This window comes from Ambystoma mexicanum, chromosome 3p (assembly GCF_040938575.1).
Source record: "Ambystoma mexicanum isolate Mex_15411 chromosome 3p, UKY_AmexF1_1, whole genome shotgun sequence".
Classification (NCBI taxonomy): domain Eukaryota; kingdom Metazoa; phylum Chordata; class Amphibia; order Caudata; family Ambystomatidae; genus Ambystoma; species Ambystoma mexicanum.
Window position 1 is genome coordinate 488,039,833 of NC_090925.1, and position 20,127 is coordinate 488,059,959.

The 20,127-nt window shown below is 60.4% G+C and overlaps 1 protein-coding gene across 3 annotated transcripts in view; it reads left to right on the plus strand.

Annotated features, from left to right (window-relative positions):
- NFATC2 (nuclear factor of activated T cells 2) overlaps positions 1–20,127 on the plus strand; it is a 477,760-nt gene that overhangs the window by 161,501 nt on the left and 296,132 nt on the right. The window lies entirely within an intron of this gene.

Sequence of the window (20,127 nt, forward strand, 5' to 3'; positions counted from 1 at the left end):
TCCCAGTCTCACCTGCACTGTCACTCCAGACTGATGCTTCTGCCTTCCAGCACCGCCAGGGTCGCATTATTGCTGGAAACCCAGATCCCCATTGGCGGCTCCCCATCACTCCTACCATTTTACCTCCTACCTTTGGGGCAACCCTAGCCCTGGGGTGTTCCAGCAAAGGTCCAACATCTAAGGGACATTATTCCAGTCTTCCTGCAGCCTCTTTGCTTACGAGCTGTTGCTATACTCTACCCTCCAACTGTTCTATAGGTTATACCTGCACCTCTCCCCTAACCCTACCATCACCATGTTCTGCTCTTCCTACCCATTCCTCTGCTTCCTACTTCTCTCCTTTGCCCATTACCAGTTTACCTCCCTCCGGATTCCCATCGCCACATTTGCTCGACATCACCCCCTCCTCTCTCTCCTCTGCTCTCCCTATCCACCACTCATCTCCTCCCTAATCCCAAGTACCCTCCCCTTCCCCATCTACCGGCATCATCTCTTCACCTCCCAATCTCAACATCTCTATGGTTCTATGTCTCACTCTCTTTCTATTCCTCTCTGAAATGCTCAATATGTCTGCAACAAAACCTCCTTTAGCGCTGATTTCCTTCGTTCTCAATCCCACTCTCTTGACCTTATTACCCATCATTGAAACCTGGATCTCTACCTCTGACTCTGCTACACTTTCTGCCCTTCATGACGCTGCATACACCTTCACCAATTCTCCTCGCCTTACTGGTAGGGTGGTGGCATAGGACTTTTCTCTTCCAACAAACTACCCATCTCCACCACTCCTCCATTGTCTGCTGTCTCTCCCTCTCTTGAATTCACATTATCCACTACCCCTATGGAATTCATGTTATCTCCCTTTTTTGGCCACCTGGCCCACCTGGTCTATTCTTTGATCACATCTCCTAGCTAATTGATTCCCTCTGCCTAACCACCACCTCAAACATTGGTGACTTCAACCTATCCTCTCTCTCCACTACTCTGTCCATGAAATTCAGCCTTGGCCTCTCCAGCCATGCACTAGTGTCTCCCCACAGCTTTCCTGCACTAGTGGCAACTCCCTCAACCTTATTCTCATCTCCTCCCAACTCTCTGCCTCCAATATCTCTGACCACTATCGTCTTTGCCTCTGTCTTCACTACCACCTTCTCCTCTCTCTCCCAACCCACTGTTATGATTACCAAGCACAGGTTTCCCTCCTCCAAACTCTCATCATACCTATCCGGCCTACAACACTCTCTCTCCTCTTTTAAGGACACTGACCACTGACAAAGCCTTCAATCATTTTAACGTGGCCCTCCATGCTCCCTTCTCCTCTCACTTCCCTCTATCAACAATTACTCCTAAAGCCTCCCTTCCTCGTCCTTGCATTACACCTTTCATTTGCATCTTGAAAACAACAATGAGAAAAAAAACCCTTACACTTGGCAAAAGACTAGCATCCCATTTGATCTCCAACTCTATCTCATCTCTCTCCAAAGCTTCACCTCTACGCTCATCACGGTCAAACTTGATTTCATCCCAATCTGCTCAACCTAAGCTGCCCCAGAGATCACTAACATCTATTCTCTCTCTTCCCAAGCCCTGCTTCATCCTATCTACTCTATCTGCTACTGATCTTGCGACCTACTTTGCCTAGACAATTTCCACCATTCAAACTACCTAACTACGTATCTGGCCTCCTCCCCCACATGTACTTCTCTTCTACTCCCCTACCCTCCTCTCCCGCCATCATGTTGTTCTTCACCCCCACAAATGCAGAAGAAATTCCTACCCTCCTCTTCAGGTCTAATCCATCCTGCATCTCCATCTGGTCAAAATCATAGCACCAAATGTTACTCCACTATTTCCTTCCCTCTACAACACCTCTCTAAACCATGCCAGCTTTCCAGACTCGTACAAGTCTGCAACTGTCATCCACATCCTTAAGAAACCTGACCTTGATCCCAACTACTCTCAGAATGGAGAATATTTCTCTGGTATTCAAATTCGCTTTTTTTGATTCTGTCATTAAAGGTCTCTTTTTTAGCCTGAATGATTTGTTTTTTGTAGCTGTTAGTGAGCCCAGTGAGAAGGTCTTTGTTATGGGGAGAGGGGTTTTTTCTCCAACAGGCTTCTGCATGTCGTTTCTCTTTGCTTAAGGCTTTTAGGGCTGGGGTGAACCAGGTGTTCAGATGGGCAATAGGTTTTGATTTAGTGGGTTTCAGCGGCGCAATGGCGTCGATCGCCGAGTTGATGGTGTTGTTGTACAGGTCGACTATATCGTTAGGGTAAGAGGACTGGCTAGAGTGATTAGTGATGGGTTGGAGCAGGGGGAGAAGATTAGTGAGTGTTATATTTTTTTTGCAGCGGGTGAGGGCCGGTGCAGTATGAGGGTGCGCGTACAGCACTAAATGCGTAATCGTAGCTTCAGGAGGAAGGGTTCGGAACACGGTAGTGTACTCACAGATTTTTTGCCAGTGATATTGGTCGACGGGCCGGAGCATGGTTATGTGAGTCCATCATGGCAGCGGGCAGGGACCTTGCAGCAAACTTCAGGGAGCAGGATCAAGGGAGCAGGCCACGCCGCGCCTCCCATGCGCCGAACAGGGCACTAAACAGGGCCTTTGTATGGCCTTTGGGCTGGCCGCCGGCGACTGTGCCTGCCGGCGGATGTTTTCGGATCAAAACGAGGTTCAGCCTCGTTGTGGTGCCGCTCAGCGCCCGGCATGAGCAAGTCAGGCACAGTATGGGGACAGGGTCAGGCAGGCCCTACTCGTCGAGGCAGCAACTTGCCTTGCAGCACGCTCGGTGCACGGATCCTCTTCTGGGCTGGGGGGGCTCCTGCCCTCACCCCTCTATGAGGATGGCTGAAGTGGGGGACCTGCGGTGCAAACAGGGCCTTTGTATGGCCTTCGGGCTGGCCGCCTGCGACTTCGCCTGCCGGCGGATGTTTTTGGATCAAAACGAGGTTCAGCCTCGTTGTGGTGCTGCTCAGCACCCGGCATGAGCCTTACCCTTGCACTATGGGCCTCATTATGACCCAGACACTAAGGGCCTCATTACGACCCTGGCGGTAATCGCCCGTCATTACCGCCATGGTGTAATGAGCGTTTACGCCGTGGAACGATGGCGTAAAGAGCGCCACATCACGACCCATCGCGCACGAGCATTACGCCATGGCGGTAATGCAATTAACGCCATGGCGGAAAAGGCCCCTACCGGCATCGCTAAGCGAGCAAGGTGCCCTTCCGCCAGCGTAAGTAGCGGCCACCGTAATTTACGGCCACCGTAATTAGCGGCGGCCGTAATTAGCGGCGGCCGTAATTAGCGGCGGCCGTAAAAGGCCAAACCGGAAATAGCGTCATCGCGCCGGAACGGGAAGCAGCCCGTCGGCCATCTTTAAAAACACAATCCATCGCCATCCTACCAAACAACACCAGACCCAACCCTGACACCTGTCCCAACCAAACACCCACCCATCCAAGTTCCCGAAAATGCCAAAATCCGTGAAAAAGGCATGTGACCGCCAGCGCCAGGAGCGATTCAGCCGGGAGGAACTCTGCATGCTAGCGGAGACCCTGCAGGACAACGCAGGTGTTGTATTCTCCCCTGAAATGACCAGGACAGCAATCGGGAAGAAGGCCATCTGGGCCCTGGTGGCTGAGCGCGTCAGCGCGGTGGGGACCGTACCCCGCACCCCACAGCAGTGCCGGAAGCGCTGGGATGACCTGCGCATACGGGTCAGAGCCGTCATCTCGGCAAACCGCAACCTTGCCCAGGGAACCGGTGGAGGGTCGGAATCCCCCCTGAAACTCCAACCGTGGGAGGAGATCTGTGCTACCACCATCGGCATGGAATCCATCGAAGGCGTTGGAGGGATGGAAAGGGGAGCCCCGACATCAGGCGATGAAGGTAGGTGCCTCATACAAGACATGCCATAGTCACAGCAGTCCAATCATGTGTAGCACAAGGTTGCCCTAGAGTGTAAATGCAACACAAATCAATACTGCCCATAGCCACATGCGAGCACCACCCTGCATACACTGCTGGCACCCGCATACCTGCATCCACATACCACACCAAAAGGAGACAACCTGCATGGCACTGCCTGAAATCTGCCTCATCCACTGGCCAAAATAATGTCAACCATTGTCATTCAGAAGTCCGTAGACCCATCAATAACGCCCTCCCACCTTTGCTCCACCACAGGCACAGAATCACACCCAGAGGACCAGGACACCCCTGCGCCGAAGAGAGCGAAGTCCAACGACAACCTCCCTGCACCCTCAACCTCAGCTGCAGTGAGGCAGACCCCACGACAAGCAGGTCCCACTGCAGGCATACCGGAGGTCCCACCGGCAAGCACCCCTGTTGGCAGCAGGCCAGCAGCAGCTGCTCCACCTCCACCGACATTGCCTGCCACAGAAGGCAGGGGGTCAGCGGCCAGCAGCAACATCGGGGAGACAGCTGCAACAGCTGCATGTTCTGACTCGGACATGGAGCAGGAGGTCAGAAGCCCCACTGACCAACTACATTCCCCCTGTTTCTCAGACGCCAGCCCCCATGAGGGCGACACACAGGGGCACACTGAGGCAGAGGAGTGGCCTTCCACCCCATGCCCTGTCCACACTCCACAGGAGGGGACCAGCCCCTCCATCACTCCACCTGCACTGGCCATGGGCCAGCACGGCCAGCCGTCCCTCGAGGACATCACTCAGCGGCAGCATCAACTGTCCGCAATGCTGGATGAGCATGCCGCGGAATGTGTGGGGGCTAGGTTCAGCATTGAACAGGCCACGGAGACACTAAGGGCGGAAGTGGCGCAGAGCACTGCCACCCTGAGGGATGCCATGCAGGCCATGTCCAGGGACATCTGTGCCGAACTTGCGGGCTTGCGTCGTGCGGTCACTGACCTCACCCACACACGACAGGAGCTGCATGCACAGGGGCAGCCAGGGACATCCTCCACTGCCAGTTCTGCGCAGAGCAGCCCCGTGCGCCGTTCTGGACGCAACCTGCGCTCCACAGCCAGGGGTGCCCCGGGGGCCGGGAGAGGGGGCTTGTGACGGCCTGTGGACACGGTCACAGGCATCTGTTGACAGCTACATGGGGTGTGTTGGGGTGTGCAGGGGGAGGTAGGAGGTGGGAGGGGGTGTGTTGGGGTGTGCAGGGGGGAGGTGGGAGGTGGGAGGGGGTGTGTTGGGGTGTGCAGGGGGGAGGTGGGAGGTGGGAGGGGGTGTGTTGGGGTGTGCAGGGGGGAGGTGGGAGGTGGGAGGGGGTGTGTTGGGGTGTGCAGGGGGGAGGTGGGAGGGGGTGTGACACGACAGTTCATAGTTCCAATACACTTTTTTCTTTCAAAAAAAGAAATGTGTGGACATTTTCATTGCGTATGTGTGCTTTATTGGTGTACAGTCCACAGTGTGCATGTCCCAGAGACACACAGTGCCCCAAGTGCAGTCTCCATGCGATAAACACCAGCCGTGTGTGCTAGAAGCAGTGGTCGATGATACTTTGGCGCATGGCACGCCCCTCCTGTGCATCGCCTCCTCCATGTGGTGGCGCCCCATCTGCACCCTCCTCATCCTCATCGTCAGGTGGTTGCAGTTCTGCGTCAGGGGGCAGGGGCACATTCCGTCTGACGCACATATTGTGCAGCATGACACATGCCATGACGATCTTTGCCACCTTCTCATGGCCATACAGGAGTGCCCCACCAGACCTGCTGAGGCTTCGGAACCGTGCCTTCAGGAGGCCGAATGTCTGCTCTATGACCACACGAGTACGTGTATGTGCACGGTTGAAGTCCTCCTCGTGCTGGTTCTGCGGGTTCCGGACTGGCGTGAGGAGCCACCTCTTCAGGGGATAGGCTGCATCACCTGTATGTAGGCGAGAATGTATGTGTCAGTCATGTTGTCTGATCAGGAACATGATGTTCCACCATGGCTGGCATGGAACTGTTACCTTGGCTCACTTCTACATGCACTAATTGATTCACACTATGCAACCAGTATATGCTCATTGCTGCCATGGCCTGTTTTGCATGCCATCACCCTATGTATGCAGAGGGGTTTTGTGCATTGTGAGTGCCCTTCCTCTGTATCCGTTCTCTGTGTTACTCACAGCCAGGTGGAGTATGCATCTTCCCCCCCCCCCTTTCTGCCAGGTGGAGTATGCATCTTCCCCCCCCCCTTTCTGCCAGGTGGAGTATGCACTGGTACGTCATTCCCATGCCCACTTCCATGACATTGCACTCACCGAGTAGCCAGGATCTTGGGCCTGCATGTCGCTCCATGTAGCGTGGTATTGTGGAGTTCCTCAGGACCATTGAATCATGGGTTGATCCGGGGAATCGGGCACAACAATGTGTGATGATCTTGTTGGAGTCACAGACCATTTGCACGTTGATAGAGTGGAACTGTTTCCGGTTGCGGTACGGTACCTCCATGGCACGTGGAACCACCAATTCCACATGGGTGCAGTCGATGGCACCAATGCAACCGGGTATGCTGGCTAGTGCATGGAAACCCACTTTGGTGTTTGCAATCTCCTGGGCAGTCCGTGGTAATGAGATGTGGTCGTCTGTGTGCTTGAGGAGGGCATCGAGCACTTGGATGAGTGTTCGTGAGAATAATGGTTGTGAAATGCCATGCAGGTGCCCCACTGTGTGCTGGTAGGTGCCTGAGGCCAGGAAGTGGAGTACAGCCACTACCTTCAGTAGGGGGGGGGGTGGCGGTTGGACTTTCTATCATGCTGACGATGTCGTCGTGTGTCATGTCTACGATGGCGGTGATGGTGTCCCGGTCCAAACGGTACAGGGTGTGGATCTGCTCAGCAGTGAGGTTGTTTGGATTGGCTCTGATGCGTGGGATTGGGGGCTGCCTGCGTGGTGGCACTGGCTGTGCTGGTGGGGCTTGCTGGGCCTGCCTTGCCCTCCTTCTCCTCCTGCGTCTCCTCTGTGCTGCCTGTTGTTGTTGTTGTTGTTGCTGTTGTAGTAGCACATGCATTGCTATCAGGTCCTCCAGCCCCAACATTGCTAGTCATATTGCCATCATTGTGGAGTGTGACTGGGTGTGGGTAGGGGTGGGGTGTGCTCTTTTTGTACTCCCCTGAGTCTGTATTGCCTTCACCTGTGCTGTTTCTGTGCACCTGTGGCAGCTGCATTCACTTGAATTGGCCCTTTACGGTTGGTTCGCGATGGCGTTATTTGCACCATGGCGGTAAGGTACTTAGCGGCCTCGGTGATGGCGTTAGGTGCATGTCCGCTTGGGTCGGCATTTGCGTACCTTTCCGCCATGGCGCTAAGTACGGTGTGGGCGGTCGCGTGCGCGCACCCTTAGCGCAGTTAGCGGCAGCGTTAACTACGATGCCGCTATTGGCATCGTAGTTTACGGTCAGGAGTCATGATCGGACCTGGCGGAAAACGATGGCGGTAACCATTTACCGCCATCGTTTTTCACTTACCGCCAGGGTCGTAATGAGGCCCTAAGTGTTTAACGGCGCCGTAAAAGGCTGCGGCGGCGTTAAACACTTAGCGCCTAATTACGAGGTCCCTTTGCGGGACCCGACCTTAACGGCTGGTTTTACCAGCCGTTAAAGTAGGGTGCCGCAAAGGGACCTTAGTGCTAAGTATGGTGCCGCAATTTGCGGCACCGTACTTAGCGCCTTCCCCATTCCCATTGAGCCCTATGGGGCAAAAATGGGAATGGGGAAGGGCCCATGGTGAATGGGGAATTACCGCCCAGCCAACCTTGGAATGAGGCGGTAATTCCGCCATTCACCATGGCGGACCCCGGCCTGGACCATGGTGCTAATAGCACCATGGTTTAGCGCGGGGGTCGTAATGAGGCCCTATGTGTCCAATCGTCACAAGGCAAAGTAACCAAAGCAGTCAACAAATGCACACACCAATGTAACAATGTAGCTCTGTTCTGACAGGCAGCACTCATGTATTCCATTGCTTGGACCACACACATCTCTTTCAATGCACCTCAACCTTGAAAAGCTTTGCCATCTAATTCTCTGAAAACATATCTTTTCTACTTGTCCTGTTTGTTACCTACAGCATCTGTACATTTTGACACTGAGAGCACACACAAACACAGCTCTAACAACGCACGCTGCTCGTCATACAGTGTTCCCCTTCCTGATATCCCACGCATGCTGAAAGGAGTCTATGCCAGATACATTTGTATAATGTTTTCAAATAGACAAACAAAAATGACAACTAAAGAGTTGTGTGTGATTACTGCCTGCAACTAAAAGCGTGTCATTACGAATCAGCGCTTTTCCTTTGAAGCAGGTCAGATTTCAGAAATGCTCTTCTGAAACTTCGGAAAACCTAATGAAAACATTGGCCGTTTTCAAACAAAAGCAAGATGCCTCACGTCTAGTAAAATCTGCAAGTACTGAAACTGGCAGGCCACTTCAGAGTGACCCTTCCTGCCCTTGATTGATCTGCTGGGTGTGCCTCCTTGGCAGCAGACAAACTCAAATTGTCATGGTTACCAGGCAGAGAGGTGCGAATGGTAGCTGGTCAAGTTCTACATGACAAAGGCTTTGAGCTTTGCGCATATCACGGCCCCATCACCCACCCTCAGCTTCTCCTGATTCTGCAAGCCAGAAAGCGCCATGAATGAACTTCATGAAAAGGATGTAAAACTATTGCAATGTACGGCATGAGTTTAAAAACAATGATTTAATTAAAAGTCAAGTACAGTATTTAAAGTATTCAAAACAAAACCACATTTCACATAACATACATTATGGTACGCAAAAGAAATTGATCTTTTTGCATCTTTTCAGAGATAATCATCTCCCAGCAGCAGCATTAAAGTTCTAATCCAATCCAGTGGTGAAATGATAAATAAATAAATAAATAAATAAATAACTAGGCATAAACATCATGAGTTGGGGGTAGCCCTTAAATGCTGCGGTAATGCTATTACCGCTGCATTTAAGGGTCCGCCCAAACATGAGTCTGGCAGCTTTTACCCCCAGCAATAAGCTGGGGGTAAATGCGCCCAATAAATTCCTATTTCAGGCACATTTAGCGCTGCGCTATTTGCGCGGAAAATTGGGAATTACAGTTACACCCCTGCTCATGCCCCATGTCTCCCTCATGTTCCCCCACCCCGCGCTCATGCCCCGTGTCTCCCTGCTGTTGCCCCAGACCCCTGCTCAAGCCACGTGTCTCTCTCCTGTTACCCCCCACCCCCTCTCATGCACCGTGTCTCTCTCCTGTTGCCCCCCACCCCCAGGTCAAGCCCTGTGTCTCTCTCCTGTTGCCCCCGACCCCCCAGCCATGCCCTGTGTCTCTCTGTTGCCCCCCACCCCCCGGTCATGCCCCGTGTCTCCCTGCTTTTGCCCCCCACCCCCCGCTCATGTCCCGTGTCTCTCTTCTGTTACCCCCACCCCCCTCTCATGCCCCGTGTCTCCCTCGTTTTCCCCCCACTCATACCCCGTGTCTCCCTGCTGTTGCCTCCCACCCCCCTCTCATGCCCCGTGTCTCTCTCCTGTTGCCCTGACCCCCCGGTCATGCCCCGTGTCTCCCACCTGTTGCCCCCCACCCCCCGCTCATGCCCCGTGTCTCTCTCCTGTTACCCCCCACCCCCCTCTCATGCCCCGTGTCTCTCTCCTGTTACCCCTCACCCCCCCTCATGCCCTGTGTCTCTCTCCTGTTGCCCCCACCCCCGGTCATGCCCCGTGTCTCCCTTATGTTGCCCCCCACGCCCCAGTCATGCCCTGTGTCTCCCTGCTGTTGCCCCCCCACCCCCGCTCATGCCCTGTGTCTCTCTCCTGTTACCCCCACCACCCTCTCATGCCCCATGTCTCCCTCGTGTTCCCCCCACCCCTGCTCATGCCCTGTGTCTCCCTGCTGTTGCCCCCCACCCCCCGCTCATGCCCTGTGTCTCTCTCATGTTGCCCCCCACCCCCGCTCAAGCCCCGTGTCTCTCTCCTGTTACCCCCCACCCCTCTCTCATGCCCCGTGTCTCTCTCCTGTCGCCCCCACCCCCGGTCATGCCCCGTGTCTCCCTCCTGTTGCCCCCCACCCCCCGCTCATGCCCCGTGTCTCTCTCCTGTTACCCCCACCCCCTCTCATGCCCCGTGTCTCTCTCCTGTTTCCCCTATCCTCTGCTCATGCCCCGTGTCTCTCTCATGTTGCCCCCCACCCCCCCGGTCATGCCCCGTGTCTCCCTGCTGTTGCCCCCCACCCTCTGCTCATGCCCCGTGTCTCTCTCCTGTTACTCCCCACCCCCCTTTCATGCCCCGTGTCTCTCTCCTGTTGCCCCACCCCCCGGTCATGCCCCGTGTCTTCCTGCTGTTGCCCCCCAACCCCCGCTCATGCCCCGTGTCTCTCTCCTGTTGCCCCCCACCCCCTGCTCACGCCCCGTGTCTCTCTCCTGTTAACCCCCACCCCCGCTCATGCCCCGTGTCTCCCTCTTGTTCCCCCCACCCCCCGCTCATGCCTCGTGTCTCCCTGCTGTTGCCCCCCACCCTCCGCTCATGCCACATGTCTCCCTGCTGTTGCCCCCCACCCCCTCTCATGCCCCGTGTCTCCCTCGTGTTCCCCCCACCCCCGCTCATGCCCCGTGTCTCCCTGCTGTTGCCCCCCACCCGCCGCTCATGCCCCGTGTCTCTCTCATGTTGCCCCCCACCCCCGGCTCATGCCCCGTGTCTCTCTCCTGTTACCCTGACCCTACTCTCATGCCCAGTGTCTCTCTCATGTTGCCCCCCACCCCCGGTCATGCCCCGTCTCTCCCTGCTGTTGCCCCCCACCCCCTGCTCATGCCCGAGTCTCTCTCCTGTTACCCTCAACCCCGCTCATGCCCCGTGTCTCTCTCCTGTTAACCCCCCACCCCCTTTCATTCCCCGTGTCTCTCTCCTGTTACCCCCCACACCCCGCTCATGCCCCGTGTCTCTCTCCTGTTGCCCCCCACCCCCGCTCATGCCCCATGTCTTCCTGCTGTTGCCCCCTACCCCCGCTCATGCCCCATGTCTCTCTCCTGTTAACCCCCACCCCCTGCTCATGCCCCGTGTCTCCCTGCTGTTGCCTCCCACCCCCCACTCATGCCCGTGTCTCCCTGCTATTGCCCCCCCACCCCCCACTCATGCCCCGTGTCTCTCTCTTGTTACCCCCCACCCCCCTCTCATGCCCTGTGTCTCTTTCCTTTTACCCCCCACCCCCCAGTCATGCCCCGTGTCTCCCTGCTGTTGCCCCCCACCCCCCGTTCATGCCTCGTGTCTCTCCTGTTACCCCCCACCCCCACTCATGCCCCGTGTCTCCCTGCTGTTGCCCCTCACAACCCGCTCATGCCCCGTGTCTCTCTCCTGTTACCCCCACACCCCTGCTCATGCCCCGTGTCTCCCTTGTGTTCCCCCCACCCCCCGCTCATGTCCCGTGTCTCCCTGCTGTTGCCCCCGACCCCCGCTCATGCCCCCTGTCTCTCTCCTGTTACCCCCCACCCCCCTCTCATGCCCCGTGTCTCTCTCCTATTTCCCCCCACCCCAAGGTCAAGCCCTGAGTCCCTCTCCTGTTGCCCCGACCCCCCAGCCATGCCCTGTGTCTCCCTGTTGCCCCCCAACCCCCGGTCATGCCCTGTGTCTCCCTCCTGTTGCCCCCCACCCCCGCTCAGGCCCCGTGTCTCTCTCCTGTTAACCCCCACCCCCTGCTCTTGCCCCGTGTCTCCCTGCTGTTGCCTCCCACCCCCCACTCATGCCCGCGTCTCCCTGCTGTTGCCCCCCCACCCCCCACTCATGCCCCGTGTCTCTCTCTTGTTACCCCCCTGCCCCCCTCTCATGCCCTGTGTCTCTTTCCTTTTACCCCCCACCCCCCAGTCATGCCCCGTGTCTCCCTGCTGTTGCCCCCCACCCCCCGTTCATGCCTCGTGTCTCTCCTGTTACCCCCCACCCCACTCATGCCCCGTGTCTCCCTGCTGTTGCCCCTCACAACCCGCTCATGCCCCGTGTCTCTCTCCTGTTACCCCCACACCCCTGCTCATGCCCCGTGTCTCCCTTGTGTTCCCCACCCCCCGCTCATGCCCCGTGTCTCCCTGCTGTTGCCCCCGTCCCCCGCTCATGCCCCCTGTCTCTCTCCTGTTACCCCCCGCCCCCCTCTCATGCCCCGTGTCTCCCTCCTGTTGCCCCCCACCCCAAGGTCAAGGCCTGAGTCCCTCTCCTGTTGCCCCGACCCCCCAGCCATGCCCTGTGTCTCCCTGTTGTCCCCCACCCCCCGGTCATGCCCTGTGTCGCCCTCCTTTTGCCCCCCACCCCCGCTCATGTCCCGTGTCTCTCTTCTGTTACCCCCCACCCCCCGCTCATGCCCCGTGTCTCCCTCGTTTTCCCCCCACTCATGCCCCGTGTCTCCCTGCTGTTGCCTCCCACCCCCGCTCATGCCCCGTGTCTGTCTCCTGTTACCCCCCACCCCTCACTCATGCCCCGTGTCTCTCTCGTGTCGCCCCCACCCCCCGGTCATGCCCCGTGTCTCCCTCCTGTTGCCCCCAACCCCTGCTCATGCCCCGTGTCTCTCTGCTGTTACCCCCACCCCCCTCTCGTGCCCTGTGTCTCTCTCCTGTTACCCCTCACCCCCCTCTCATGCCCCGTGTCTCTCTCATGTTACCTCCTACCCCCCGGTCATGCCCCGTGTCTCCCTTCTGTTGCCCCCCACCCCCAGTCATGCCCCATGTCTCCCTGCTATTGCTCCCAACCCCCCGCTCATGCCCCGTGTCTGTCTCCTGTTACCTCCCACCCCCCTCTCATGCCCCGTGTCTCCCTCGTGTTCCCCCCACCCCCGCTCATGCCCCGTGTCTCCCTGCTGTTGCCCCCCACACCCGCTCTTGCCCTGTGTCTCTCTCATGTTGCCCCCCACCCTCGCTCATGCCCCGTGTCTCTCTCCTGTTACCCCCACCCCCCTCTCATGCCCCGTGTCTCTCTCCTGTTGACCCCCACCCCCGGTCATGCTCCGTGTCTCCCTGCTGTTGCCCCCCACCCCCCGCTCATGCCCCGAGTCTCTCTCCTGTTACCCATACCCCCGCTCATGCCCCGTGTCTCTCTCCTGTTACCCCCCACCCCCCCTCATGCCCCGTGTCTCTCTCCTGTTGCCCCCACCCCCTGGTCATGCCCCGTGTCTCCCTGCTGTTGCCCCCCACTGCCCGCTCATGCCCCGTGTCTCTCTCCTGTTGCCCCCTACCCCCCGCTCATGCCCCATGTCTCTCTCCTGATAACTCCGACCCCCCGCTCATGCCCCGTGTCTCCCTCGTGTTCCCCCCACCCCCCCTCATGCCCCGTGTCTCCCTGCTGTTGCCCCCCACACCCCGCTCATGCCCCGTGTCTCTCTCATGTTGCCCCCCACCCCCGGCTCATGCCCCGTGTCTCTCTCCTGTTACCCTCACCCCCCTCTCATGCCCAGTGTCTCTCTCATGTTGCCCCCCCACCCCCGGTCATGCCCCGTCTCTCCCTGCTGTTGCCCCCCACCCCCTGCTCATGCCCGAGTCTCTCTCCTGTTACCCTCAACCCCACTCATGCCCCGTGTCTCTCTCCTGTTAACCCCCCACCCCCCTTTCATTCCCCGTGTCTCTCTCCTGTTACCCCCCACCCCCCGCTCATGCCCCGTGTCTCTCTCCTGTTCCCCCCCACCCCCCGCTCATGCCCCGTGTCTTCCTGCTGTTGCCCCCCAACCCCGCTCATGCCCCGTGTCTCTCTCCTGTTGCCCCCACCCCCCGCTCATGCCCCGTGTCTTCCTGCTGTTGCCCCCCAACCCCGCTCATGCCCCGTGTCTGTCTCCTGTTAACCCCCACCCCCTGATCATGCCCCGTGTCTCCCTGCTGTTGCCTCCCACCCTCCACTCATGCCCGTGTCTCCCTGCTGTTGCCCCCCACCCCTCACTCATGCCCCGTGTCTCTCTCTTGTTACCCCCCTACCCCCCTCTCATGCCCTGTGTCTCTTTCCTTTTACCCCCCACCCCCCAGTCATGCCCCGTGTCTCCCTGTTGTTGCCCCCCACCCCCCGTTCATGCCTCGTGTCTCTCCTGTTACCCCCCACCCCCACTCATGCCCCGTGTCTCCCTGCTGTTGCCCCTCACAACCCGTTCATGCCCCGTGTCTCTCTCCTGTTACCCCCACACCCCTGCTCATGCCCCGTGTCTCCCTTGTGTTCCCCCCACCCCCCGCTCATGCCCCGTGTCTCCCTGCTGTTGCCCCTGACCCCCGCTCATGCCCCCTGTCTCTCTCCTGTTACCCCCCACCCCCCTTTCATGCCCCGTGTCTCTCTCCTATTGCCCCCCACCCCAAGGTCAAGCCCTGAGTCCCTCTCCTGTTGCCCCGACCGCCCCAACCATGCCCTGTGTCTCCCTGTTGCCCCCCACCCCCCGGTCATGCCCTGTGTCTCCCTCCTGTTGCTCCCCACCCCCGCTCAGGCCCCGTGTGTCTCTCCTGTTAACCCCCACCCCCTGCTCATTCCCCTTGTCTCCCTGCTGTTGCCTCCCACCCCCCACTCATGCCCTGTGTCTCTCTCTTGTTACCCCCCCGCCCCCCTCTCATGCCCTGTGTCTCTTTCCTTTTACCCCCCACCCCCAGTCATGCCCCATGTCTCCCTGCTGTTGCCCCCCACCCCCCGTTCATGCCTCGTGTCTCTCCTGTCACCCCCCACCTCCACTCATGCCCCGTGTCTCCCTGCTGTTGCCCCTCACAACCCCGTGTCTCTCTCCTGTTACCCCCACACCCCTGCTCAGTCCCCGTGTCTCCCTTGTGTTCCCCCTCCCCCCGCTCATGCCCCGTGTCTCCCTGCTGTTGCCCCCGACCCCCGCTCATGCCCCCTGTCTCTCTCCTGTTACCCCCCACCCCTCTCATGCCCCGTGTTGCCCCCCACCCCAAGGTCAAGCCCTGAGTCCCTCTCCTGTTGCCCCGACCCCCCAGCCATGCCCTGTGTCTCCCTGTTGCCCCCCACCTCCCGGTCATGCCCTGTGTCTCCCTCCTTTTGCCCCCCGCTCATGTCCCGTGTCTCTCTTCTGTTACCCCCCACCCCCCGCTCATGCCCCGTGCCTCCCTCGTTTTCCCCCCACTCATGCCCCGTGTCTCCCTGCTGTTGCCTCCCACCCCCGCTCATGCCCCGTGTCTGTCTCCTGTTACCCCCCACCCCTCACTCATGTCCCGTGTCTCTCTCGTGTCGCCCCCACCCCCCGGTCATGCCCCGTGTCTCCCTCCTGTTGCCCCCCAACTCCCGCTCATGCCCCGTGTCTCTCTGCTGTTACCCCCACCCCCCTCTCGTGCCCCGTGTCTCTCTCCTGTTACCCCTCATCCCCCTCTCATGCCCCGTGTCTCTCTCATGTTACCTCCCACCCCCCGGTCATGCCCCGTGTCTCCCTTCTGTTGCCCCCCACCCCCAGTCATGCCCGTTGTCTCTCTGCTGTTGCTCCCAACCCCCCGCTCATGCCCCGTGTCTGTCTCCTGTTACCTCCCACCCCCCTCTCATGCCCCGTGTCTCCCTCGTGTTCCCCCCGCTCATGCCCCGTGTCTCCCTGCTGTTGCCCCCCACCCCCGCTCATGCCCTGTGTCTCTCTCATGTTGCCCCCCACCATCGCTCATGCCCCGTGTCTCTCTCCTGTTACCCCCACCCCCCTCTCATGCCCCGTGTCTCTCTCCTGTTGACCCCCACCCCCGGTCATGCTCCGTGTCTCCCTGCTGTTGCCCCCCACCCCCCGCTCATGCCCCGAGTCTCTCTCCTGTTACCCATACCCCCGCTCATGCCCCGTGTCTCTCTCCTGTTACCCCCCACACCCCCTCATGCCCCGTGTCTCTCTCCTGTTGCCCCCCACCCCCTGGTCATGCCCCGTGTCTCCCTGCTGTTGCCCCCCACTGCCCGCTCATGCCCCGTGTCTCTATCCTGTTGCCCCCTACCGCCCGCTCATGCCCCATGTCTCTCTCCTGTTAACTCCGACCCCCCGCTCATGCCCCGTGTTCCCCCACCGCCCGCTCATGCCCCGTATCTCCCTGCTGTTGCCCCCACCCTCCGCTCATGCCCCGTGTCTCCCTGCTGTTGCCCCCACCCCCGCTCATGCCCCGTGTCTCTCTCCTGTTACCCCCCACCCCCTCTCATGCCCCATGTCTCTCTCCTGTTGCCCCCCACCACCCCGGTCATGCCCCGTGTCTCCCTGCTGTTGCCCCAACACCCCGCTCATGCCCCGTGTCTCTCTCCTGTTCCCCCACCCCTCGCTTATGCCTCATGTCTCTCCTGTTACTCCCCACCCCCCGCTCATACCCCGTGTCTCTCTCCTGTTGCCCCCCACCCCCAGTCATGCCCCGTGTCTCCCTGCTGTTGCCCCCAACCCCCCGCTCATGCCCCGTGTCTCTCTCCTGTTACCTCCCACCCCCTCTCATGCCCCGTGTCTCCCTCGTGTTCCCCCCACCCCCGCTCGTGCCCCGTGTCTCCCTGCTGTTGCCCCCCACCCCCGCTCATGCTTTGTGTCTCTCTCATGTTGCCCCCCACCCTCGCTCATGCCCCTTTTCTCTCTCCTGTTACCCCCACCCCCCTCTCATGCCCCGTGTCTCTCTCCTGTTGACCCCCACCCCCGGTCATGCCCCGTGTCTCCCTGCTGTTGCCCCCCACCCCCCGCTCATGCCCCCTGTCTCTCTCCTGTTACCCCCACCCCTCTCATGCCCTGTGTCTCTCTCCTGTTGCCCCCCACCCCAAGGTCAAGCCCTGAGTCCCTCTCCTGTTGCCCCGACCCCCCAGCCATGCCCTGTGTCTCCCTGTTGCCCCCCACCCCCGGTCATGCCCTGTGTCTCCCTCCTTTTGCCCTCCGCTCATGTCCCGTGTCTCTCTTCTGTTACCCCCCACCCCCCGCTCATGCCCCGTGTCTCCCTCGTTTTCCCCCCACTCATGCCCCGTGTCTCCCTGCTGTTGCCTCCCACCCCCGCTCATGCCCCGTGTCTCTCTCGTGTCGCCCCCACCCCCCGGTCATGCCCCGTGTCTCCCTCCTGTTGACCCCCACCCCCGGTCATGCTCCGTGTCTCCCTGCTGTTGCCCCCCACCCCCGCTCATGCCCCGAGTCTCTCTCCTGTTACCCATACCCCCGCTCATGCCCCGTGTCTCTCTCCTGTTACCCCCCACACCCCCTCATGCCCCGTGTCTCTCTCCTGTTGCCCCCCACCCCCTGGTCATGCCCCGTGTCTCCCTGCTGTTGCCCCCCACTGCCCGCTCATGCCCCGTGTCTCTCTCCTGTTGCCCCCTACCCCCCGCTCATGCCCCATGTCTCTCTCCTGTTAACTCCGACCCCCCGCTCATGCCCCGTGTCTCCCTCGTGTTCCCCCACCCTCCGCTCATGCCCCGTGTCTCCCTGCTGTTGCCCCCCACCCCCGCTCATGCCCCGTGTCTCTCTCCTGTTACCCCCCACCCCCCTCTCATGCCCCGTGTCTCTCTCCTGTTGCCCCCCACCACCCCGGTCATGCCCCGTGTCTCCCTGCTGTTGCCCCAACACCCCGCTCATGCCCCGTGTCTCTCTCCTGTTCCCCCACCCCTTGCTTATGCCCCCTGTCTCTCTCCTGTTACCCCCACCCCTCTCATGCCCCGTGTCTCTCTCCTGTTGCCCCCCACCCCAAGGTCAAGCCCTGAGTCCCTCTCCTGTTGCCCCGACCCCCCAGCCATGCCCTGTGTCTCCCTGTTGCCCCCCACCCCCCGGTCATGCCCTGTGTCTCCCTCCTTTTGCCCTCCGCTCATGTCCCGTGTCTCTCTTCTGTTACCCCCCACCCCCCGCTCATGCCCCGTGTCTCCCTCGTTTTCCCCCCACTCATGCCCTGTGTCTCCCTGCTGTTGCCTCCCACCCCCGCTCATGCCCCGTGTCTGTCTCCTGTTACCCCCCACCCCTCACTCATGTCCCGTGTCTCTCTCGTGTCGCCCCCACCCCCCGGTCATGCCCCGTGTCTCCCTCCTGTTGACCCCCACCCCCGGTCATGCTCCGTGTCTCCCTGCTGTTGCCCCCCACCCCCGCTCATGCCCGAGTCTCTCTCCTGTTACCCATACCCCCGCTCATGCCCCGTGTCTCTCTCCTGTTACCCCCCACACCCCCTCATGCCCCGTGTCTCTCTCATGTTGCCCCCTACCCCCTGGTCATGCCCCGTGTCTCCCTGCTGTTGCCCCCCACTGCCCGCTCATGCCCCGTGTCTCTCTCCTGTTGCCCCCTACCCCCCGCTCATGCCCCATGTCTCTCTCCTGTTAACTCCGACCCCCCGCTCATGCCCCGTGTCTCCCTCGTGTTCCCCCACCCCCCGCTCATGCCCCGTATCTCCCTGCTGTTGCCCCCCACCCTCCGCTCATGCCCCGTGTCTCCCTGCTGTTGCCCCCCACCCCCGCTCATGCCCCGTGTCTCTCTCCTGTTACCCCCCACCCCCCTCTCATGCCCCGTGTCTCTCTCCTGTTGCCCCCCACCACCCCGGTCATGCCCCGTGTCTCCCTGCTGTTGCCCCAACACCCCGCTCATGCCCCGTGTCTCTCTCCTGTTCCCCCACCCCTCGCTTATGCCTCATGTCTCTCCTGTTACTCCCCACCCCCCGCTCATGCCCCGTGTCTCTCTCCTGTTGCCCCCCACCCCCCAGTCATGCCCCGTGTCTCCCTGCTGTTGCCCCCAACCCCCCGCTCATGCCCCGTGTCTCTCTCCTGTTACCTCCCACCCCCTCTCATGCCCCGTGTCTCCCTCGTGTTCCCCCCACCCCCGCTCGTGGCCCGTGTCTCCCTGCTGTTGCCCCCCACCCCCGCTCATGCCCTGTGTCTCTCTCATGTTGCCCCCCACCCTCGCTCATGCCCCTTTTCTCTCTCCTGTTACCCCCACCCCCCTCTCATGCACCGTGTCTCTCTCCTGTTGACCCCCACCCCCGGTCATGCCCCGTGTCTCCCTGCTGTTGCCCCCCACCCCCGCTCATGCCCCGAGTCTCTCTCCTCTTACCCCTACCCCCTGCTCATGCCCCGTGTCTCTCTCCTGTTACCCCCCACCCCCCTCTCATGCTCCATGTCTCTCTCCTGTTACCCCCCACCCCCCGGTCATGCCCCGTGTCTCTCTCCTGTTAACCCCGACCCCCCGCTCATGCCCCGTGTATCCCTCGTGTTCCCCCCACCCCCCGCTCATGCCCCGTGTCTCCCTGCTGTTGCCCCCCACCCTCTGCTCATGCCCCGTGTCTCCCTGCTGTTGCCCCCCACCCCCGCTCATGCCCCGTGTCTCTCTCCTGTTACCCCACCACCCCCCTCTCATGCCCCGTGTCTCTCTCCTGTTACCCCCCACCCCCCTCTCATGCCCCGTGTCTCTCTACTGTTGCCCCCCACCACCCTGGTCATGCCCCCTGTCTCCCTGCTGTTGCCCCCCACCCCCGTTCATGCCCCGTGTCTCTCTCCTGTTCCCCCACCCCTCGCTTATGCCTCATGTCTCTCCTGTTACCCCCCACCCCCCGCTCATGCCCCGTGTCTCTCTGCTCTTGCCCCCCACCCCGCTCCTGCCCCGTGTCTCTCTCATGTTGCCCCCCACTCCCGCTCATGCCCCGTGTCTCTCTCCTGTTTGCCCCCCACCCCCCTCTCTTGCCCCGTGTCTCTCTCCTGCTGCCCCCCACCCCCGTCAAGCCCTGCGTCTCCCTCCCGTTGCCCCCCACCCCCCACTCATGTCCCGTGTCTCTCTTCTGTTACCCCCACCCCCCTCTCATGCCCCGTGTCTCCCTCGTTTTCCCCCCGCTCATGCCCCGTGTCTCCCTGCTGTTGCCCCCACCCCCACTCATGCCCCGTGTCTGTCTCCTGTTACCCCCCACCCCCCGCTCATGCTCCGTGTCTCTCTCCTGTTACCCCCCACCCCCCGCTCATGCTCCGTGTCTCTCTCCTGTTACCCCCACCCCCTCTCATGCCCTTTGTCTCTCACCTGTTGCCCCTCACACCCCGGTCATGCCCCGTGTCTCCCTGCTGTTGCCCCCAACCCCCACTCATGCCCCATGTCTCTCCTGTTAACCCCCCACCCCCCTCTCATGCCCCGTGTCTCCCTCCTGTTGCCCCCCAACCCCCGCTCATGCCCCGTGTCTCTCTGCTGTTACCCCCCTCTCGTGCCCCGTGTCTCTCTCCTGTTACCCCTCATCCCCCTCTCATGCCCTGTGTCTCTCTCATGTTTCCTCCCACCCCCCG